We start from the raw sequence: 11,482 nt of genomic DNA on the forward strand, positions 1-11,482 counted from the left end.
TGCCCAAGATCCCAAGAGGAGAATGGAGGAGAAGGGATTGAGGCATGGCCATCCTCCCTGGGGGGTGATTTCTCACTTTCTATCTCTCTGTCTCTCTCTTCTGTCTGGCGAACACATGCGCCCTATAGCAAAAACCTCTCAAAAAAAAAAAATGATGTAACTATGTTAATATAATTATATAGAAAATTGTGCAAAATACATTTTAACTTGTTAAGAAACTGAAAGGGGGGGTCAGTAGGTGGTGTAGTGGTTAAGGTGCTGGACTCCCACATGGCTGACTGTGGTTCAAGTCCCAGACTGGCTGCTTGAAACACGCTGGGGGCGTGTACGTGTGTGCCCAAGATCCCAAGAGCAGAATGGAAGAGAAGGGATTGCAATGTGGCCATACCCGCCCCCCCAGGGGGAGGGTGGTTTCTCGCTTTCTATGTCTCTGTCTCGCTCTGTCTCTCCAGTGAGTACACGCACCCTATAGTAAAACATTTTTTAAAAAAGAGAAAGAAACTGGAAATAAATAGGTACCATATAATTCCATCTTTGTTTTAAAAAAAAGTAGTATATGTGTATATTTGCATCGAAAAAGCCCAGAAGACACTACACCAAAATATTAACAAGTTAAATTTCTGTATGATGATATGGTTTTTTGTGTAGTTTTCTTTTCTTTCTTTCTTTTTTTTTTTTTTTTAACTTTTGCTATAGAGTGTGTGTGCTGACCAGGGAGAGACAGAGAGAGAAAGCATCCCCTAAGGGGATGGCCATGCCACAATCCCTTCTCCATTCTTCTTTTGGGATTTTGGGCACCGATGCACATACACCCAGCATGGTTTTCAAGCTGCATGGTCTGGGACTTGAACCACACAGTTCAGCCATGTGGGATCCAGCTGCCCTAACCAACATGCTACCAACTGGCCCTATAGTTTTCTTTATGCTTTCCTCAATTTTTCTGATTTGTTTCATGACTATTACTTTGGCAAAAGGAAAAAGCTTAAAATAATTACTCAGCCATTATAAATGAGAGAAGAAATGACAATATTTAACATAGCATAGTTTACTGTTATTTGACTTAAAAATGCCATCTTGTTTTATTCAGAAACATTTTATTGGGCCCCCATCCAATTCCAAGCATAGTTTCAGGTGTTGGAGAGAAAGCATATACCGTAAATAAAACCCCTCATACCTCAGAGTTTTCATTCTGGGGATGGGGTGGGGTCAAGGAGTTGTCAGTGAATATAGCATGTGGTATAGAGAAAATAAAACAGGGTCTTCTGATAGGGAGTGACTAGGAAAAAGAGCAATAGATAGTGTGGACTTGAAAGGTCTCTGAAGAAGTGATGTTTTAGTTATTTACTTTGTAAAGTCTACTGAGAAATCTCAATTCCTTTTTATTAATTTACTTATTTTTTAATTTTGTTCATTTTATTTATTCATTAATTTATTTTAATTTGACCAGAGAGAGACAGAGAGAGAGTGTGTGTAAGAAAGCAAGCTTCCAGGTCCAGAAGCTATGGTCAGCCATGTGGGAGTATCCAGCGTCTTAACCACCATGCCACCTGCTGGTCCCATTACTTTACCTATTCTTGGTTTTTCTTTTCTTTTTTCATTTTAATTGCCACAGGGTATGAGTGAGAGAGAGAGAACACCCCCCTCCCCAACGTGGCATGGTCATGCCACTATCCTTTCTCCCCCATTTCTCTGTTCTTTCAGGATTTAGGGCATGCACACACATGGACCTGTTGTGTTTTTCAGGCCTCTGGAACCAGGATTCCAACCGTGGTTGTCCCTGTGGGATGTGGCTCCCAATGCCTTGCCCATTTATCCACTGCACCGAGGGGACAACCCAGCCCAGACCTTTTAGTTGACACAGGAAATGTGAGAAGGAATGGCCATCCAAAAAAAAAAGAAAAGAAAAAAACTGGCAGGGTTTTCCAGGCAATGGGAGGCACTGGTGCAAAAACTCTGAGGTAGGAGGGCCAGAACAGCTTAAAATGTTTCCAGAACTTCAAACATAGTAACATTTTCCAAGGAAGCTTCTGAAACATACTGTAACAGCTTCAGGCACCTCCCCTGGAAAGCCTGATTTCATGGCTGTGTGACAGGGCCTGAAAACTTGAATATTTCTCTAGTGTCTGGGTGAGTCTTATCCACAGGATGGTTTGTGTCCCACTGTGCTGGAATGTAGTGAACAAAGAATTGATTGATAGAACAGTATATCTTGAGATTAGAAGGTAGGCTTGAGCAGATGGTGTAGTTATCTTGAGCATAATAAGGAGGTTTTTAGTTTTTTTTTTTTTTTTAATAGGGGAGGAGTTCTTTTGTTTATTTGTTTTGCCAGAGGGTGGGTGTGCTAGCCAGAGATAGAGAAAGAAAAAAAGCGTCAGCCACAATTCCTTCTCCTCCATTTCTTCATCCTTTCAGAGTTTGGGGCACAGGCGCGCACACACCCCTGGTATATTTTTTAAGCCATCAGATCCAGAATTCGAACTGCAGTGAGTCATGTGGGATCCAGCTCCCTTAACCACTAGGCCATAGGGCTGATCCTTTTTTTATTTTTTCAGCCACCTAATTTGTGGTAATTTGTCAGATATTGGTTTGTTATATATTTGGTATGTATGAAAGCCCTGAATATCACTGGTCTAGGGATGGCCTCCTGTTGGTGAGATTTCTCTCCTTTTCTGGTCTTAGTTGTTCTAGATGAGGGGGACTTGGTTTAGGAGAAGAAAAGGCAGCAGAAATTGTGGTTCTTGCCTACCACCTCCAACTGCTTTGTAAAAGGTCTGAGTGTTCTAGCTTCACGTGTGAGAGGAAGGAGGTTGAGGTAAGGGCTAATCATAATTCCATTACCTCACTGGGATGAGGTCACACGCAGGTCCCTTTCTGTTCTTTGGTAACCAAGGTAGAAAGTAAATGTCCATCAGGACAAGGGTTTCTTTCAGAATGTTATAAATGTGACCTTCCCTAAATTCCACAGTTCATCTCATGGGTTTCCTACAAACAAGGAAAACTCGTGACCCTCATGGAGGTGTGTAGGGGTGTCACATAGATAGTTGCCAGGATTTACCTGCTCTGCATTCAGACAGCTGTGCTTTAGGGAGATTTTCTCTCTCTTTTTTCTAATTAAAAAAAAAAAAAGAATTGTGCATTTCATTTTATTTATCATTATATTATTATTATTTTTTTAAATTTTGTTGCAGGGCACATGCACTCAGGAGAGAGAGAAAGAGAGAGAAAAAGTAAGCTGCCAGGCCCGGGATTTGAACTGCAGTTGGCCACATGGGTGTCTAGTACTTTAATCACCATGCCATCTGCTGGTCCTGGGAGGTTTTCTCTTTAGGTGGGTTTGGGTTAGGCAGAGCCCAGCCTCCTTGTGTGGAAATCCTATGGGGGCATTATACTTCATTTCCCTGCAAGCTCGGCCATAGGGGTTCAGGCCTGGGACCCTGGCCCAGCCACGGGCTCCTCCCACCCGGGACATGTGTTGCCTCTTAAAGGAGTGACCTACAGATGCAGGGATGAAGATCCTTAGTGGTGCCTGAGCAGAGGGTATGGAGGCAGTGGCAGTGGTGGTGGCATTTTAATCACATATGTGCAGAATCTTGCAGATTATCTCAGTGTAACTTGGGCCCTGTTTGCTTCCCTTTACGACATGCCCAATTTCTGCTCTTTTTTTTTTTTTTTTTTTTTTTTTTTTTGAGAAATCACCCCCTGGGGATGGAGGTTGCACTGCAATCCCTTCTTCTCCATTCTCCTTTCAGGATCTTGGGTACACACGCACATGACTCTGGCGTGCGTTTAAGCCATCGGGTCCGGGACTTGAACCACAGTCAACTACATGGGAATCCAGTGACATAGCCATTATGCCAGTTGCTGGTCCCCGCTCTCCCCATCTTTACCATAAACAATTTGCTTCTTTAATTAGCCAGAAAGTTAGCCAGACATGTTTTTATTGTTTGTAATCAAGAACATCAACTGGTATAGAGGCTTCAGGTCAGTAAGAGGAATTTCACCAGAGGTTTCCTAGAATAACCACCAACAAAACTAACCTTGGGAGGCCATGTGAGACAGACACTCCTTTCAGATCTGGAAGTCGGAGGACTAGGGGAGAAAGAGAGCATGGGCTTGGTTCTGTGTGTAGTGGCGAAGTCTTGTGCACGGGGAGCTGGATCCCACATGGACACCTGAAGTTTGAATCCTGGCCGTGGAGGTTTGAGAAACACACCCCTGACTGTGCATGCATGCTTCAAACCCTGGCAGGATGGAAAGATGGAAAGGGGTTGGGGTATGACTGGGCCGCATTGGGGGTTCTCTCCCTCTCTCTTTCTCTTGCCTATGCAGGTGTTCATGACCTCTAGTACTTAAAAATAAAAGAACGATCTTTTTCTTTTTTTAATATTCTAGAGGGCACATGCACTCACTGGAAGGAGTGCATTCCCATATGGGGAATGGTCACCCACCATCCCTTCTCCATTTCTCCCTCTTTTAGGGATTTTGCATACACAAGCTCTTGGCATGTTTCTCAAGCTAGCAGGTCTTGGACTCGAACCACACAGTCAGCCATGAGAGATCTAACTGCCTTAATCACCTGATTACTGGCTATCCCTGTAAGTTTCATTTTTAAAAAATTATTTATTTAATTGTATTTATTATTATCATTTTTAATTTGGCCAGAGAAAGATGGGGTGGCGGTAGTGTGAAAGCAAGCCATCAGGTCCAGGACTCAAACCACTGTCAGCCATGTGGGAGTCCAAGAGCCTCAAGCACCACACCACCCGCTGGCCACAAGTTTGACTTTTCACAAGCGTTTTATTTTGAAAGTTTCATGCTATGAAGTAATGCATATAAAAAATCCAAGCAGTGGGGCCAGCAGGTGGCATGGTAGTTGAGGTGCTGGACTCCCACATGTCCAGCCATGGTTCTTTTTTTTTTTAATATATAAAGAATTATTTTTCTTTAACTTTATTTATTATTATTATCATTATTGTTTTCCAGTTTGATCAAAGAGAGACAGAGAGAGAGGAAGTGAGAAAGCAAACCACCAGGTCTGAGACTTGAACTGTGGTCAGCCATGTGGGAGTCCAGCGCCTTTAACCACCATGCCACTTGCCGGCCCCCAGCCATGGTTCTTATCCCAGACCTGGCAGCTTGAAACTCATGCCAGGCATGTGTGAGTGTATGCCCCAAATCCCAGGAGGATAATAGAGAAGAGATTGTGGCATGGCCATCCCCCCTGGGTGTGTGTGTGGAGGGGTGACATCTCACTTTCCCTCTCTCTGTCTCTCTTTGTCTCTCTCCAATGAGCTCATGCATCCTGTGCCAAAAACCTTTCAAAAAATCCAAACAATATAGAATTGTAAAAAAATAAAGGGACAGGTCATTCTGGGTAATTGCTGTGAGGATTAAAAGAAAAGAAAGAAAGAGAAAGCTCCCTCCTTCCACTGGGGGTGCTGAGTCTGGAATACACGACTGTGGGACTGTCCGTGGCCATCCAAGCACTGAGCAGATTGAGAGGAGGTGAGAAAGTGGAAGCGGAAGTGGCCCTTGAGATCTCAGTCTCTGCAGCTCATCTTTTGCCTTTGAGAGCCACTTCAGTGTCCATCCTGTCAGGCGAGGCAATAAACGGCCTCTCTGCTTTCACTCCGAACTGAATGGCGATGACTGATAGAAGCAGGCCGATTGCTTCGTTGGAATCAACAACGAATTTTTACTATACTCTGTGCCGTCATCCTATCCTAACAATCAATTAATCCCTCAAAAAAAAATCATTAACCTCCTAAAGATGTATGCCAGTCATTTTATTGTATAGTCACAAAATAATCCTGGGAATAGACATCAATCTCAACTGGGTGTAGCTTCTGGGAAACATGCATGTTTCCTCCTATGAAATTCAAGGCAGCAAGTATTCAGATTTACTTCATGTCCTCTCGTCTACCATATTCTCTCAAGCGTCCGTAAGAGAGGCTTTGGAGGCATAATGTAAAGCTCTCTCGGTATTCTGTGACATCACTGGCTCCGGAGATTTTAAACCCATTTAAGGAAATAGCACTTTCTGTCATGGCATGTGATGTAGCCTGTGACTACCTCTTACTGCAATCACTCTTTACAGCTTAAAGATCATTTTTCTAGTACAGAAAAAAATGCAAGCGAAATAGGCACTGGATATTTCTGATTTCTTTCGGTGTCAGATCACCTCATACCATATTGTCCCAAGCAATGGGATTATCTCTTTTTCTTCCAGCTCTTAAGATAAAACATTCCAAACACATAATACGTTAAAAAAAAAAAGCCCCTTTTGTTATTAAAGCTCACTGTAGAGTGGGCTACAGACTTCTTGACTTTCTCCTTACATGTCTGAGGTCTTTCTTGCAGTTTCCTTTCTTATATGTACTTCCTTGAAAACCCTGCCTTTTTTTTTATTTTTTTGAGAGGTTTTTGCTATAGGGCACATGCGCTCGCCAGAAAGACAGAGAGAGATAGAGAGACAGAAAACAAGAGAAATCACCCCCTCCCCCTGTGGGGGATGGCCACACCGCAATCCCTTCTCCTCCATTCTCCTCTGGGGATCTTGGTCACGCGCGCACACACTCCTGACCTGAGTTTTAAGCCACCGGGTCCGGGACGCGAACCACAGTCGACTACGTGGGAGTCCAGCGACATAGCCATTACGCTAACTGCTGGTCCCGAAACCCCTGCCTTTTAACATCCTAACTTCAGTTCATATTGTCTTTGTCGGGTGTATGTTTTATTTCTTCCTTATCCAGATCATTGGAGTTTTTAGTTCAGAATCTGATTCTTAGCACCTCCTACTCCTCTGAAATGATATCCCTTTTTATATCTTCAGTATAGGATCACATGTCTTTTTCTATTATCTATTTTTGTTTCGGTTTAAAAAGTAATTCCTGCTTATAGGAGAAAGTTTAGAAGCATCAAGAAAGCACGGCGTGGCAAACCCTGCGGGCTGCCTCTCCATATTCACTACCCCCGTTTTTCCTGGGTCCATCAGGATGTTAGTTGGGCTGTCCAGAAGAAACCCTATGCTTCCTCATCTCCCTTCTACTTGAACATGGCCATGAATATCTTTTGGTCACTGGGATGTGAGCAAAAATAATGTGTCCAGCGTGCAGATTTGTCTTTGAACCTTCCAATACTCCCTTTTCCTGGTTTTGCTAGACAGAACGCAATCACTCACAGATAAGGTGACAAGCCATCTTCAGCCATGCAGACCAGCAGGAAACTCCAGATAAGAGCTGTCTAGCAAAACACGAGGAGCCTGGGTAGCAGGCTGTAGAGACACCATATCAGCTCTGGAATGTTTATGCTCAGGCTGTTACATGGGAAATGCGTTTTGTCTCAAGTCAAGTCACTGCATTTTGGGGTTTCTTTGTCACAGCATTCTCACCCGTATCCCAACTGATAAAACATTTTATTCACCCAACCAGGGTTTATGCCAGTCACAATGCATATTCCATCTGCTCCCAGAGATACTGGATGATGATAATCATTAACTGCAAAATCATGATAATAAGCAAAGCTGCAAAACAGTACCCTGTGTAAAACGGTGTTGAAGACTCCACGATGCGCACATCTTCCAATCCCGGCACCAAGGGACTCGATCAAACTTAACATGGTTTCTCTCACGGCCTAAGGCTGTGTCTGCAGCAGGATCTCAGCCCCCATTAAAATGCCTGCCTGAGAAAGCTCAACGCTGCCAGGAAATGTTGCTATTTGTTCTTGCCAACACCTGATGGCAGATCTCTGACCTCCCTATCTTAAAGCATTGACTACAAAGGTTTTAGAATTGTAAATATGTATCCCTTATAACTCACAAGTTTCTCTAGGACTTGAAAGCCATTCTTCTGAAATGTAATCATCAGGAAGGACAAAGCCCCTGTTTCCCAGTCTCTGCGAGGGGACAGAACCCTAACTTAGATAACTGCCGGCCAGCGCTCACAGCGGGTTTAATCATACTGTTTACACTGACTAACCCTTGTCACTTTCACTTCTCTGACTCCTCCGAGCCCCTGCCCTTCCTCCTCCCTCATTTGCCTTGAGACGGCCAAATCACCTCTATTCAAATTAAAATGGAGCTCAGCTAGATAGTTCCTGAGTAAAATCTCTTCTCACATCTTTAACTAACGTCCAACTGTATTATCTTTGACAGTACTTAGGTTGAACCAGGCAATATAAGGGTTTTGTACGGAGTAGCTTACCTTTCACTAGGTAGGTGCACTAGTATTATTATCCTCATTCAGTTAATAATCAGGTCATTATTATTGTTATTTTATTGCTGGAGGGCATGTGAGCTTGCCAGAGAGAGACAGAGGGAATGACCCAAAGGGATGTAGAAAGCACCCTCCATGGGGAAGCTGCCACAATCCCTTCTTCTCTGTCTCCCTCTTTTTGAGATTTTGGGCATGCATTCACACGTGCCCAGCACGTCTTTTCTTTTCTTTTTAAAGAATTATTTTATTTAACTTTATTTATTTTTAATTTGATCAGAGAGGAACAGAATGAGAGAAAGAGAGAGAGAGGGAGAGAGAGGAAGCAAGCCAGGTCTGGGACTCCATGTGGGAGTCCGGCACCCTTAACCACCATGCCACTTGCTGCCCCCCCCCCCGCCCCCAGCATGTCTTTTAAACCGCTGGGGCGAGGACTTGAACTGTGTGGTTGGCCATCTGGGATCCAGTCGCTTCCACCACCATGCCACTGGCTGGCCTGAGTGAGGCTTTCTGATGTAAGCGCTATTACACTTGTTCTTCCCCCCACAGCAAGACATGCCATGGAGGGATGGAGCTGGAGGGCTGACTCACTGAGCGTGGTACTGCTTTTAGAGACATATGAATAAACAGTTGTGACAGAACAGAAAGAAACAAAGCCGTAGGGGCCAGCAAGTGGCATGGTGGTTAAGTGGCTGAATTCTACATGGCTGCCCATGATTGAGTCTCAGACCTGGGTGGCTTGAAAAACACACTGGGCACGTGTGCATGCATGTCCAAAATCCTGAGAGGATAATAGAGGAGAAGGGATTGTGGTGTGGCTGTACTCCCTGGGGGCTAATTTCTCACTATCCCCCCCCCCTCTGTCTCTCTGGCGAGCCCATTGCCTCTATAGCAAAAAAAAACCCTAAAAACAAAAACAACAGAAAAGCTGCAGAAGGCAACAATTTTTGAGAAAAGCTACAAATAAAGAGGGTGAATGAGCATATCAGACAGGTTATATATACTTATGCAAAGGCTTAGAGTTTTTAAAATTAAATTACATTAAATTTATTTATTATTATTCTTCAATTTGACCAGCGAGACAGACAGACAGACACACACACACACACACACAGAGAGAGAGAGAGAGAGAGAGAGAGAGAGAGAGAGAGAGAGAGGGAGGACGAGTAAGAGAGCAAGCCACCAGGTCCAGGACTTGAACCACAGTCAGCCATGTGGGAGTCCAACACCTTAACCACTACGTCACCTGCTGGCCACATGGCTTGGAGTTCTAAGGAATAAGAAGACGCTCAGTGACAGGTGTAATGAAGTGAAATTATATCAAAATCATAGTTGTGAATGTTTATTTTTTCCCTATTTTTAAAAAATGATTTTTTTTATTCATTTGTTTATTTTAACTTAAGCAGAGAGAGACAGAGACAGAGAGGGGGAAAGTGAGAAAGCAAGCCACCAGGTCCAGGACTCGAACTATGGCCAGCCATGTGGGAGTGTTCAGCACCTCAACCAGCATGCCACCTGCTGGCCCCCTATTTTTTTAAAGAGGTTTTTGTCTTAGGCCATTGCACTCACTGGAGAGAGAGAAAGGCAGAGACAGTGAGAAGGAAAGTGAGAAATTACCCTCCCTGGAAGGATGGCCACACTGCAATCCCTTCTCCTCCATTCTCCCAGAATCCTGGACACACACACACATGTGTCTGGCAAGATTTTTAAGCCACCAGCTTCGAGACTTGAACCGTGGTCAGCCATGTGAAAGTCTAGTGACATAACTGCTACTCCATCTGCTGGCCTGCTAATGTTTATTATTATGTGCTAGCAATTACTTTAAGTGGTTTATATACCTATATTCAATTAATCCTATAAACAACCCTATAAAATAAGTAGTATTACCATTAAGTTCATTTTACAGATGAGGAGACTGAGGCACAAAGGAGTGAAGTCACTTTCCCAAGGTTGCACAATAATAAGTTGTAGAATCTACCTAGTCTGGCTTCAAAGTTCTGTGGAAGACCAGGTCCAATCAGCAGATTAAAAACCACACAGCAAATTAAGCATAGGAAGTTGAATTTAAAAAATTAGTAGTGGGAACCAGCAGTTAGCGTAATGGCTATGTCGCTGGACTCCCATGTAGTCGACCGCGGTTCACGTCCTGGACCTGGTGGCTTAAAACTCACGCCGGGCGCGTGTGCGTGCGTGCCCAAGATCCCGAGAGGAGAATGGAGGAGAAGGGATTGCCGCGTGACCATACCCCCTGAGAGGTGATTTCTCGCTTTCTGTCTCTATGTCTCTGTCTGTCTGGCGAGCGCACGCACCCTACAGTGAAAATCTCTCCAAAAAAAAAAAAAAAATTAGTAGTGAGGGGGCAATAGGTGGCATGGTGGTTAAGGTGCTGGGCTCCCACATGGCCAACCACTAGTAGAGTCCCAGACATGATAGCTTGAAAATCACACCAGGCACATGTGCATTTGTGCCTCAAATCCCAGGAGGAGAGTGGAGGAGAAGGGATTATGGCATGGCCATCCCCCTGGGGAGTGATTTCTCCCTTTACCTCTCACTGTCTCTGTCTCTCTCTCTGGCAAGGGCACGTGCCCTATGGCCCCCAAAAACAAACAAAAAACTTTAAAAAAAAGAATTACTGGGACCAGCAGTTGGCATAATGGGTATGTTGCTGGACTCCCATGTAGTCGACTGTGGTTCGAGTCCTGGATCCGATGGTTTAAACTCATGCCGGGCACGCGTGTGTGTGTGTGTGCCCAAGATCCCGAGAAGAGAATGGAGGAGAAGGGACTGCAGTGTGGCCCTCCCCCGGGAGTTGATTTCTCCCTTTCTGTCTCTCTGTCTCTGTCTTTCTGGCGAGCGCATGTGCCTTATAGCAAAAACCTCTCCAAGAAAAAAAAAAAAAGAAGAAAAAAGTACTAATTAGTAAAAGCACAACTATAAGATATGAGGACACTCTCCTGCTGGGGCTGCGAGAGAGCACCTAAGGAAGGACAGACTTGAGGTGGGCCCAGACCCCTTTGGAGAGGGCGTACGAGTTAGCTGATGGACAGCAGAGAATGCTGCTTTAGCTAGGTTGGGGCTGGTCTGGAGTTGACGAGCAAGCAAGAGGCTACTCTCCAAGGATGATGTGCAGGTGCCCTGGGAGTCTGAGTCTTAAGGCAGCAGGGGCAGAAGGCCTTCAGAGTGCAGGGCCAGCAGGGGGCTGGGGAGAGGAGAGGGCCAGGGAGAACAGGCCACTGCTTAGTGTGTGACCCTGTTGGCCTGACTGCTGCAGA

The sequence above is a fragment of the Tupaia chinensis genome, unplaced genomic scaffold (assembly GCF_000334495.1).
Source record: "Tupaia chinensis unplaced genomic scaffold, TupChi_1.0 Scaffold000545_1, whole genome shotgun sequence".
Taxonomy (NCBI): Eukaryota; Metazoa; Chordata; class Mammalia; order Scandentia; family Tupaiidae; genus Tupaia; species Tupaia belangeri.